Below are 12,848 nucleotides of genomic sequence, written 5' to 3'. Positions count from 1 at the left end.
AACCAAGGGAGCCGGAACGGCTGGACCCAAGTGCAGGGTCTTTCGTCTGGACTCAAGGGCTCAGGCAAGTTCTTGGTGTCGGGGACAGGTGAAGGATCGGTCGATCAGCGGTCGGAGTCAGAGCGAGGATCCATGGGCGTGGTCAGGGGACGAAGTGAAGGGTCGAAAACCGGAGGATGGAAACTGGGAACAAGGGTTGTATTAGTCAGGTGCTTGATTGGATTCAGGTGCTATCAACTGAGGTGCGGGTGTGGACGTGACAATCACACAATTGTAAAGTCGAAAAATTGTAAGTCGGACCATCGTAACTCGGGGACCGTTTGTATACCAAGGTGTAGCTACTGTAGATTTCCAACATCAGCTCCCAGTGTATATAGTATTTAGTTTCTTCTGTTTTACGCAGCAGATCTTCCCTGGTGCCTCAAGCTACTGGTGGCATATGTGTTCCTTGGCTGCTTACCCATTCATTTATTCTAGAAGATGATGGATGATCCCGCACCGGACATGGTATGAAATTAAATGCCTTTTGGTGACACGCTGGCTTGCAACCTGTTTACTGCAGCGCGGCTGTGACTAGTGATTAGTCCACACGGTGCTTTTCCTTGATTGATTCTTCACCCTGCAGAGCCCACTGATTGATGATACAAATTTCACTGTAATCCTGGATGATGTGCTCAATTGTTGCTGCTTCGGTGAAGGAATGCCTGTAAACCTGTAATATACAATAGAGGATAGTTGTATTCGGACTGAGCTCCAGTGCTCGGACTTTACATTTCCATTTATTCATTTAACAGATGCTTTTCTCCAAAGCGATGTAGAAAATACAGTGTGTACGTTACATTAGGAGAAAGGCACTTAGATGCAGACGTGTGATTCTTAAGTACAGTTCGTTTCTTTCCACCAGATGAACCAATGTTCATCACACGAGTCGCTGCATAAAACTTTACCGGAATATCCACAATTCCCGATCAGCATCCTAGTATTTTTTTTTTTTTTTGGAGATACGTATTAACATTTACATTATAGGAGTAGCAGTGTGAAGGTTTATCCGGGGATGATCTTAAAGTTATGGTGCATGAACATTTACACCTTACATGAACGTAAGAGATCACGTGCAAAGTGAGTCTGGAAAAGGTGAGGTTTAAGACCCTTTTTAAATGTGGGCGTAGATTCAGCAGTTACTTTTTCGGTCCACATTTGTCATGTTGGCACATGCAAAACTGTAGCTGTAGGCTGTTTCATTAGTGACCCCCCCTCCAAAACAGCACGAGATACCTGTATAGTACCACAAAGGTGACAATGATAACAGTAATGTTTTTCTCTTAAAATGTACCTTGGGTAAAAAATAACGATGCCCGATTAAGGGAAATAGATTGGCATTCTACGATCGGTGAATAAGCAATGTAGTTTTACTCCTGTTTGACCGTGCTTTTACGTTAGACAGGTGCTTGATAACCGCGTGCCTTATGAATGCTTTCTGGTGGTTATTTGACATTGAGAAGAGGAAGCAGTAAAGTTGACGAATTTGAATTTTATTTAAATATTGGAACCTTTCATGGCCACTACTTGGTGTGTCAGTAGAGGATGATGGACTTTCAACTGAATTCTTACCACTTCAAACACTGATGCCAGAGTTGTGTTTAAGCGGAAATCCTAGAACCTTCCGTGTGACAACAGAATTTCCTTCCACCGTTTTTTCCTCTTTATGACCATCCAAAATGTGTCCCCCGGTCACCAGATTGCCTTGAAGGCCCAGTTTATCATCCACTAAAACTACTTAAATTCTTTATGGGTCACACAGCTCATGCAGGAGCATCCGGAGGTCCATCCCTCACTGCTGGTGACCCTCAGGCTCAGGCTCTAATGGTCCAACCTCAACTCCATCCTCCTCAACCATCCTCTCTGTCCTCCATTGTGAGGTACAGTATCTGTTCCCAGTGTGTGTGCGCGCCTCCACAAGCAGCTGTGTCTCCGCAACCCCCAAGCTGTATCCCTGCAGGAAGTTCGGCACAATACTTTCTCCTGAAATATCCTCCGTCGTATCGTGTCCGTTCCTGCCATTGTCGGCGCAGAGCCCTCAGTCAGACAGTTTACCGAGGGTAGGACTTCCTGGTTTTGTTACGCCCCGCTCACGTTACTCAGAACAAGGCATGTCCAAGACGGGACCTCATGTGAAGCAGGAAGTGGAAATGAACTGGAAAGGCATTTTCCTGTTACCCAGAGTCCTCTCCTGAGCGTTGTCTATTTTTTCTTCTCGACTTACCGCGTGGAACCAGACACAAGGTCCTGCATTACATTGTCTTTAAACACGCGAAATACCGTCGTTCTACCTATTTATTTCAGCTTATTGTAAATGTTACTTATTTGATGCAAATATGAGTTTACTGCGTTTTTTTAAAACTTTTTATAGCGGCATCAGTGCATATTTGGTTTGGAGGTCAGTTGTGGCTTCAGCTGTAATTGATATGTATGTAAGGTGGCATCAGCAGTGCTTTTCAACATTGCGACGATGGCATTTTGGGTGTTGAAATGCCGGTAATAACCGATTGGATGAAGTGGAGTCTGGAGTGTGAAGCATGTTTGTTCTTAACTGTTTAAAACGGGGAATATTGTGCATTACTATAGAATTTTTTGCCTAGCATATTAAAAATAACAATTGAAAAGCCTAGAAATATGAGCAGCAATATAGCAATATGAAAAAACTAACATCGCATCATCAAAATAAAAAGTACATCAACATTAGGCTATGTAAGATCGTTTTTTCTCTTTTTTTTTTTTTTTTTTTTTTTGGAAAGCTGAACAAACGATGCAGTGCATTATTAGTGTGATTATTTCGTTCTTCATAGATGTTAACAGCAGAAAGAGCCTTCGGCATACATCTTGTGCAAGAAATGTGCTGCGTTCATTCCTATCCGCAGATGCTCTGGCGCCCCAGAACCTGTGACACCCATTGGTTTTTTAAAATCTGTTCCTTTTTGGCACCATTGCTGCAAGAATAGCAATGACGATTATGTTTTTTTCCTCATTCAGCCATAAATGAATAGAGGAGTAGAGGAATAAAAAATGTTTCTCGGTGCAGGAGGGCAAATTTGATATAATTCCGCTGTTCCGCACCCATGTTCCCCGAAATATGACAGCAACCAGCAACACAGTCATTCAGAGATTCAGTTCTGCAGATTTTTCCTTCGCTGGTAACGACGGGGAGTTATACAGTAAGGGCACTGGAGGTAAATCTACAACGTCGTTCCCTCCACTGGTTTTCACCATTTGCAACAATCTGACCTCACAGCCTTGCTTTTATTACCGTTTTTTTTTTTTACCAATTCAGATTATTCAGTTTCAACAGCTTCTTCGGTGAAAGAATCTTGACATTTATTTGCTGCCGCTGATTTTCTCCAAAGAAATGTGCAGCGTTAAGCTACTTACAATGATAAACCCATTCATATACAGCAGGGTAATTTTTTTTTTACTGTTATGCACCTTGCTCAAGGGTGCTCGAGCGGGAGTGGGATCAGAACCACGGCTCCTTGGCTGAAAAGTGGCAGCTCTAACTACTACCCCACCCGCTGCCCTTAGCTGCCTGTCACATTTTCAGCCTGAATTTGAAGACTGAAGAACTGCACTTGTTGTGTTAGGGTTCGTATGTGTCCATCAAGAGCAGAACAAACAACCGCAATGGGCAACTCTTTCAATGTTTCGTAAAGTAGTTAATGGCAAATGGATTGGTTTTGGTGAATCACACAAAAAAACAGAATTCATGACATAACTGAAGGAACATGGTAGAACTTGAAATGACATATTATTTTCATTTTTATTTATTTAGCAGACCCTTTTCTCCAGAGTGACTTCCGATGAACTCTATGTAGTGTTATCAGCCCACACACCTTATTCACTGCGGTGACTTACACTGCTAGATACACTACTTACACTGGGTCACTCATCCATACATCAGTGGAACACACACTCTCTCTCTGTGTCACTCACACACACACCATGGGGGAACTTGAACAGCATGTGTTTGGACTTATTGTAATATCGGTGTAGAAAGTCAACAGAGTCTGCGCGCAGATCCATCATCCGGAGTCATCCAGAAATGATCAGGGTCCTTAAATGGGCCGTAAATTGTCCTAAAAGGACTTACACCACGTTTCGATATGTCAGCTGCACAAAGAAGCAAGGCGAGAACCAGCACTGAGAGCTCCAGGTTCTGTTGGTGAAGCTCTTCTAAGCGCGACCCCCTCGGCTCCTCCGCTCACGACGGATATTTATCATCATGCCTGGCGTTCCTGTGTTTTGTCGTCCGCGTGTTGCAAATTGCTCCTAAAAGTCCTTCATTAATCACAGGAAACAGATGCTGGATGTGCCCACTTGCACGTGCTTGAGCCAAAAACAATCGTTCGCAGCACATCTGCGCTTTGATCCTCATTGCTGAAAAAAATGCTGTTTATTCTCATTTTTCTTACCTTATTATGAATGGAACGACTAGTTCCTAACTGAAAAGTTCATCCCTTACCTGGTTACACAACTGAACAGGACTCTTTACTGAAATATGAAATGTGTTAGTGCTGCCTGCATCATTTTTAGTACTCTGTAACATGACTGATCGCTGCAGGCTGGAGACGGCAGAAACGGTCGACGGGACTACAGTAGTTGGGCGCTCCACAAATTTGTGCTTTATGGGAGGCTCCCAAAATAGGAAAATTGCTTCAGGACCACGAGGGGCTTTAGAGGAACTTGTGTTATGTACACAGTGAGGTCCGAAATACGTCAGTGGTGCCACCTTCAATATAACTTTTGTCATTATTTTGCCCAGTCAATGCATTGCTCAGTTTGAACAATGTGTATGGCTGGATATTTTACTGGACATAGAAGGATATGAGCCTGTCAACCATTACCTGCTTGCTTTTATTTGGCCTAATTACATCTACATTCATTCATTTAGCCAACACTTTTCTCCAAAATGTCTCATAATGTCATTCTACCTACAGTTACCTATTTATACAGATGGGAAACTTTACCAGGGCAGTTTTAGGGTAAGTACCTTACTAAAGGCTACAACAGCCAGAGGTGAGATTCAAACCTACCACCTTTGGGTCCTAAGGCAGGAGCTCTAATCACTACACTACCTACTGCCTTTGTCCCTAACTGTTATTTCAGTGTTCAGGAGTACAGCTGCTTCATTTTTTGGGTTTGCCCTACTTGTGATAGATGCTTTGAGAAAGATTGTTTGGCCCTGAACTGGTATCATCGGTGGTGTTCAGCTCCAGCCTTGGTACTCATAAAACAACAGCGAGCCACCCAGATAAGTACACCATACATTGCGCAACATTCAAATAAAATTTCCTTTAGCGCAAAATCAGATTCGCCCTACGCTCTAGATCTGAGGCCAAGGGTCTTTAGTGGGTATTTCTTCGAAACCATGCACAACACGAACCTATTGAATTAGTAACTTGCCTTGGGTGACCCTCGAAACACCCACTAGACATGTGCCCATAAGGACCACGGTTAAGAACACTGGATCGATCATGCCAGCATAAGTGGGAAAAGCGCAGTTGTTCTTTGTGTCATAAGTCTGGATTGTGATGTTCTGCTTTTGATATAATCATGTGCAAAGCAAGCAAACCATGCATAGATCAAAGTCCTGCAGCACTGAGAAGATGTCAGAGATGACAGCTGATGGAACAACTAGTACCTTTTTTGTTTGGCTTTATGTTCTTCTTCCTTCGAGATGGTAGGTGCGTGCAGAAGGATAATTGAGTATTCCAGTTGTTTTGGATCGGGAGTCTGTACAGCGGATGGAGATGAAAGCAATGTTTTTGTTCCTTCAAACATGTGTGGTGTAGTAGAAGAATCACAGGAGCATCTCACTTTTTTTGAAAACTCATGTTGGAAACATATTTTTGAAAGCAGGATGGTGTGAAATGAAGGCGTTACAGACGAGGCAGGTATATCAGGGCTGCCCCCTGCAGTTCCAGAACCTTCTGAGGTGCACAGGTAATAGCAAGGCTGAGGAATCAAGTTTGTCTCCTGTATACACTCACATGTCTCATTCCAATGATCTGCAAAAAGTAGCTTCTGTAGGACAGCTGGAGAAAAGAATGTATAGCAGTGTACATACACACACACACACACACTGTCTGAACCGCTTGCCCCATATAGGGTCACGGGGAGCCGGAGCCTAACCCAGCACCACAGGGTGTAAGGCTAGAGGGGGAGAGGACACACCCAAGACAGGATGCCAGTCCGTCAGTCCGTCACAAGGCACCCCAAGCAGGACTCGAACCCCAGAGCCACTGGAGAGCAGGACCCAGTCCAACCCACTGCGCCACTCCGCCACCGCACCCCCCATTTATAGCAATGTAAACAAGTTTAAATAAATAACCACATTCATTTTGTTTGTGACACATCTATGGAGCTGGATCATGCTGACTATCCATATTAAGCATTAAATTAAATTCTACAGGTTAAAGCAGGGGTGTCCATACTTTTTTGGCCAAGGGCCTCAGTCACTATCGTAAATTGATCCAAGGGCCACACTTGTAAAAATCATAATAAGTGACATGCTGAATGTTAAATGTTTGAAGTAAACAATTATTTTATTGTATTTTATTTGGGTTGTCTTGTTCAAAAGGGGGGCGCAGTGGGCCTGACCGGGTCTTGCTCTCTGGTGGGTCTGGGATTCAAGCCCCGCTTGGGGTGCCTTGCGACAGACTGGCATCCCGTCCTGGGTTTGTCCTCTCCCCCTCCAGCCTTGTGACCTGTGTTGCCGGGTTAGGCTCCGGTTCGAGGTGGCCCCACTCGGGACAAGCAGTTTCGGCCAGTGTGTGTGTGTGTGTGTGTGTGTGTGTGTGTGTGTGTGTGTGTGTGTGTGTGTCTCTAGCGATAACTGTATTAACATAATTCAATAGAATTTTTAGTATTTATTAGAGATAAATATGGGCTTCCCACTGGACACCCCTGGTTTAAAGACATTTGCAGCATTGGCTTTTTTTTTTTCTCATCTGGAAGTGACAATTATTTTAAGACTCAGTGTCTACAGTGGCAGTAGTATGAGGTTTTTCATTATGTGGAGTTGTGGATTTCATTCTTTATTCTCAGTTTTTTCTTGTTCTTTCCTATGGTGACGCTTCCCATCTTCTGTCCTCCTTTGGCCAAAGCGTGTCCTATGTCTCTCCTGTTCCTGAAATGAGCACGGTGAGGGTGGGGAGGAAGGGTTAGTTGAAGTGACAAGCCAAAGCGGGGTGTTCAGAGATATCCCTTGGGGCGATAACATACCTACGTTTACATTTACATGTACTGTTTTCATTTAGTAGAGGGCGCAGTGGGTTGGACTGGGTCCTGCTCTCTGGTGGGTCTGGGGTTCTAGTCCCCCTTGGGGTGCCTTATAACGGACTGGCGTCCCCTCCTCCTCCAGCCTTACACCCTGTGTTGCTGGGTTAGGCTCCGGCTACCCGCAACCCCGTATGGTACAAGCAGTTTCAGGTGGTGTGTGTGTGTGTGTGTGTGTGTGTGTGTGTGTGTGTGTGTGTGTGTGTGTGTGTGTGTGTGTGTGTCTTCTGATTTAGCAGACGCTTTTCTCCAAAGCGACGTACATCTCAGAGAAAATACAGTGTGTGCATTACATTAGGAGAAAGAAGAGACATAGTTGCAGACATGTGTTTCTAGATGAAAACTGTGAACTTAGATCATGGGTGAAGTGAGTCCGGAAGAATCGAGTTTTAAGACCCTTTTTAAATATCCAAAGAGATTCAGCAGTTCTGAGTGAGACAGGTGATGAGTGATACTTGTGTTTAATTTTAATACTGAGAGATTATATATACCCTTCCTGGATATGGGCCCCCTTCCTGGATCGAGGCCTTGGTGTGGCAGAAGGGCTTGCGTGATCTAGGGATCTCCAGAGCTATGTCATCGGGAGCATTATGCTCCTGGTAGGGTCTCCCAAGGCAAACAGGTCTGGAGTGAAGATCCAGACTAACACGATCCAAAAACCTCCATGAAAAAAGTAAACAGAGAACGTTTACCCTGCCCGGAATAAGGTCACCGGGACCTACCCCTGGAGCTAGGCCTGGGGGCAGTGTTCCTAGGCGAGCGCCTAGTGGCCGGGCAGCCCACGTAGCCCGAAAAGGCACTGTGGGGGGGCCACGTAGGCCCACCACCTGCAACGTCCAGCATGGGAGTCGGGTGCTATGTATACCTGGCGGCAGGAGGGGGCAGGGTGGCTGGCGCATGGCGTCATGGCCCCTCGCAACAAAAACTGGCTCTTGGTATGTGGAATGTCACCTTACTTGGGGGGAAGGAGCCAGAACTGGTGTGGGAGGTTGAGAAATACCAAGTAGATATAGTTGGGCTCACCTCCACTCACAGTGTTGGCTCTGGAACCAAACTCCTCGATAGGGGGTGGTCTCTCTCCTACTCAGGAGTTGCACAGGGTGAGAGGTGTCGGGCGGGTCTGGGGATACTCACAAGCCCCCGGCTGGCAGCCATACAGTTGGAGTTTGTCCCGGTGGATGAGACGGTCGCCTCAATGCAACTTAGGGTCGCAGAAAGGAAAACTTTGACTGTTGTGTGTGCTTATGCACCAAACAGCAGTTCAGAGTATTTGGCCTTCTTGGAGAAGGTGGGAGGGGTTCTGAACGGGGCCACACCTACAGACTCCATAGTCCTGCTGGGGGACTTCAACGCTCACGTTTTCAATGACTGGGAAATCTGGCGGGGGTGATTGGTAAGAACGGCCTGCCCGACCTGAACCCGAATGGTGAAATGTTATTGGACTTCTGTGCTAGTCATGGTTTGTCCATAACAAACACCATGTTCGAACACAAGGATGCTCATAAGTGTACTTGGTACCAGAGCTCCTTGGGCCAAAGGTCAGTGATCGACTTTATAGTCGTTTCTTCTGACTTGAGGCCACATGTTCTGGACACTCGGGTGAAGAGAGGTGCTGAGCTCTCAGCTGATCACCATCTGGTGGTGAGTTGGATCAGATAGCAGGGAAAACTGATGGACAGACCCGGTAGGCCCAGACGTTTAATGAGGGTGTGCTGGGAATGACTGTCAGAGGACCTTGTCCGGAATGAAGCCGTCAAGCTGAAGAAGGAGGCCTTTAGGGCCTGGTTGGCTTTGGGGACTCCTGACTCAGCAGACATGTACCGGCAGGCGAAAAAGGCAGCAGCGGCTGCAGTTGCAGAAGCAAAATCCTGGGCATGGGAAGAGTTTGGAGAGACCATGGAAAACGACTATTGGTTGGCTTCAAAGAAGTTCTGGAGAACCAGCCGGCAGCTCAGAAGGAGTCGGAGGAGTTTCGCTCAGGCTGTGTTTAGCAGGAGTGGAGAAACTCTGACCTCTGATGAGGACATTGTGGGGAGGTGGAAGGAGCACTTTGAAGAACTCTTAAACCCGAGTGATATGCCTCCCTTACAGGAGTCAGGGCCTGAGGCTTTCAGGCTGTCAGAGTCCATTTCTCTGGTGGAAGTCACTGAGGTAGTTGGTAAGCTCCACAGTGGCAAAGCACCGGGGGTGGATGAGATCCGCCCAGAAATGCTTAAGGCCCTGGATGTTGCAGGGCTGTCATGGTTGACACGTTTCTGTAATGTTGCATGGACCTCGGGGAAAGCGCCCTTGGATTGGCAAACCGGGGTGGTAATCCCTATCTTTAAGAAAGGGGACCGGAGAGTGTGTGCTAACTATCGGGGCATCACACTTCTCAGCCTCCCTGGGAAAGTCTATGCCGGGGTGCTGGAGAGGAGGCTCCGGCCAATGGTTGAACCTTAGATTGAAGAGGAACAATGGAGATTCTGCCCTGGCCAACAGTGGACCAGCTTTTTACCCTCTCACAGATCATTGAAGGGGCATGGGAATTTGCTAATCCAGTCTACATGTGTTTTGTGGACTTGGAGAAGGCCTATGACCGTGTTCCCTGGGAAATTCTGTGGGAGGTGCTTCGGGAGTATGGGGTGCCAGGGCCACTACTGCGGGCCATTCGGTCCTTGTACATGCGGAGCGAAAGCTGTGTCCGCATACTCGGCATTAAGTCAGGCCTGTTCAGTGTGGGTGTTGGACTCTGTCAAGGTTGTGCCTTGTCTCCACTCCTGTTTGTGGTTTTCATGGACAGGATATCAAGGCACAGTTGAGGTCAGGAGGGCATTCTGTGTGGGAGTCGGAAGGTGACGTCTCTGCTTTTTGCAGATGATGTTGTCCTTTTGACACCTTCACATGGCTGCCTCCAGCACGCACTGGAACGGTTTGCAGCCGAGTGTGAAGCGGTTGGGATGACAATCAGCACCTCAAAGTCTGAGTCCATGGTTCTTTCACGGAAAAGGATGGCATGCCCCCTTCAGGTAAGGGGAGAGTTTTTGCCCCAGGTGGAGGAGTTCAAGTATCTTGGGGTCTTGTTCACGAGTGAGGGAAGAAGGGAGCGTGAAATCGGCCACAGACTGGGAGCAGTGACAGCAGTAATGCGGTCGCTGTACCAGACTGTAGTGGAAAAGGGGGAGCTGAGCCATAAGGCGAAGCGCTCCATCTACCGGTCGATCTACATCCCTACCCTCACCTATGGTCATCAACTCTGGGTGATGACCGAAAGAATAAGATTGCGGATACAAGCGGCTGAAATGAGTTTTCTCTGCAGAGTGCTGGGACTCACTCCCTGTGACAGGATGAGGAGTTCGGACATCCGGGAGGAACTCAGAGTAGAACTGCTACTCCTCCATATTGAGAGGAGCCAGTTGAGGTGGTTCGAGCATCTGATAAGGATGCCCCCTGGGCGCCTCCCTTTGGAGGTATGCCAGCCATGGCCAACCGGGAGGTTGGCCCAGGACCCGCTGGAGGGATTATATCTCACAGTTGGCCTGGGAACGGCTGGGGATCCCCCAGGCTGAGCTGGAGAAAGTTGCGGGGGACAAGGGCGGCTGGGCTTCTCTGCTCTCCCTGCTGCCACCGCGACCCTTTTAGGACAAGTGGGACAGAAGATGAGATGAGATTATATATATATATATATATATATATATATATATGTGTGTATATAAAAACTTATTTTTAATGCATGCTTGAGGAGTCATGCCTGCAAAGGGCTTCAGTGTGTAGTCAGAGATTAAAATCAGTATCAGACACATGACAGCGATAAGATACCTGTAACAGTAGAACTGACATCAATATGTCATACCTGATGATAGCCAGTGATGTCTGCCATGGCAGATATTCGCTTCCAGGCCTTTGCCTTTTGACATAATTGTGACCCAAAGCTCAATTCTGTTGCTGGTGTACAGGGCCTAGGTGCTCTCAGGCCGAGGTAACGCTCTGTTTGCACACCAGTTCATTTGTTTTCTCCAGGTTTCATGGATTATTTGCATTCTCTTATACTTGTCCGAATGTGATATTTATTTGCTCTGCTGTCTTTTATTTCTTTCTTTCCTGTGTGTATGCTGCTGTGGCCCCATGGATTTTCGTTTTTGGCTTCACTTTTTTATTCAATTCCCTTCAATTCAATTTATTTTTATAGAGCGCTCCTCTCACACAGTGACACAGAGCGCTGAACAAAGGCATAAGACAAATAAGACAAATAGATAGTTGGCTACATATGACATTACTACAGTATCCATGCAGTTATTAAAGCTGTAAGTAAGCTTACTGGCCACGGAGGAAAGAAATGAAAAAAACTCACAACCCAAAGTCAAAGAAGGAAATAAAAACCTCTGGGGGTCCAGGTGCCTGTGGTTGCCCATCCCTCCTGGGCATTCTGCTTAAAAAAATACTTTAAAGTCAATTTACAACTAATAATAACATTGTGGCTCAGTGTCAACTAACAGTTCACATGGGCACATCTCATCCTTCATGGCAGGTGGTCATCAGCTAAAGCAGATATAAGGAACAGGGCTCCAGTGAGTTCAGAAAAAATGATGTTGATTTTTGTCTGGCAGGAGGAAGAATGACCTAAAGAGGCACGGTGATGCAGCAGGTAGTGCCGAGCTGCTGGCCTGGGCTGCTCTGTTGGCTGTAGGTCCTAATCCAACCCAGTCTGTGTTTGCAAGCTCCTCCCACGTTCAGGTGGGCTTTCTCCAGGTGCTCTGGTTCCCTTCCAAAGTACAAAGATATGTTCTTGGGGTGGATTGGTGACTCTGCGTGTGTGTGAATGTGTTACATTACCCTAGTGTATAGATGGGTGCATTATTGTAGGGAGTTCAGTGCAGTGTATTTAGCACTAAAAGTCTCCTTAAAATAAAAGGGCTCAGGTAAATCATACATAACAATCATTTTACTTTGCCTTGGACAGAAGTGTTAATGAATGGGCATAAAAAGACCTCCTTCAGTGTGTGAATCAGACACAGTGTGTTGAATGATTAGCTTATACAGTATTTGGTACAGTTCATTAGATCGTCACTTAGCCTTTCATTGGTGCTCAGCTGTTCAGCCTACCTCGCAGTTGGGAGTTTGTCAGTTGGTTCATTCTCTCTTCGTTAAGATGCGCAAAACTGCCTTTCACGCTTTTAATGTTTATTCATGTGTTTGTATGTATTCCAAGCAGGTTGTTCATTAGTAGAGAAAACAGATTAGTCCTTCTTGTAGGCATTACTTGAACACCTAACCCCAGTTCTGGTTTTGGAAGGTCGTACGGGTAGGTTTTTTTTTTTAGCCGTCTTTTGGCAACATGTAGTTTGGTAGTTTCATTGTGTAATAATTTAGGTGAATGAGCTCATTTGTGCACAGTTTAAAGAACAAATGGATAATTATGTTTTGCAATGCAATAGCAGGAAACAAACAGTGCACTTATGAGAAACCGGAATATACTCCTCTGAATCATCTACCTTTTTTCTGTAGTACTCATTAAAGCTGGGAATAGATTCACATGCCGT

General features: G+C 46.0%; 1 protein-coding gene across 5 annotated transcripts in view; it reads left to right on the top strand.

The window, feature by feature from the left end:
* LOC108942153 (transmembrane protein 108-like) overlaps positions 1 to 12,848 on the top strand; it is a 52,088-nt gene that overhangs the window by 13,837 nt on the left and 25,403 nt on the right. The window lies entirely within an intron of this gene.

The sequence above is a fragment of the Scleropages formosus genome, chromosome 5 (genome assembly GCF_900964775.1).
Source record: "Scleropages formosus chromosome 5, fSclFor1.1, whole genome shotgun sequence".
In the NCBI taxonomy this organism is placed as follows: Eukaryota; Metazoa; Chordata; class Actinopteri; order Osteoglossiformes; family Osteoglossidae; genus Scleropages; species Scleropages formosus.
This window is presented reverse-complemented; position numbering and strand designations above follow the sequence as displayed.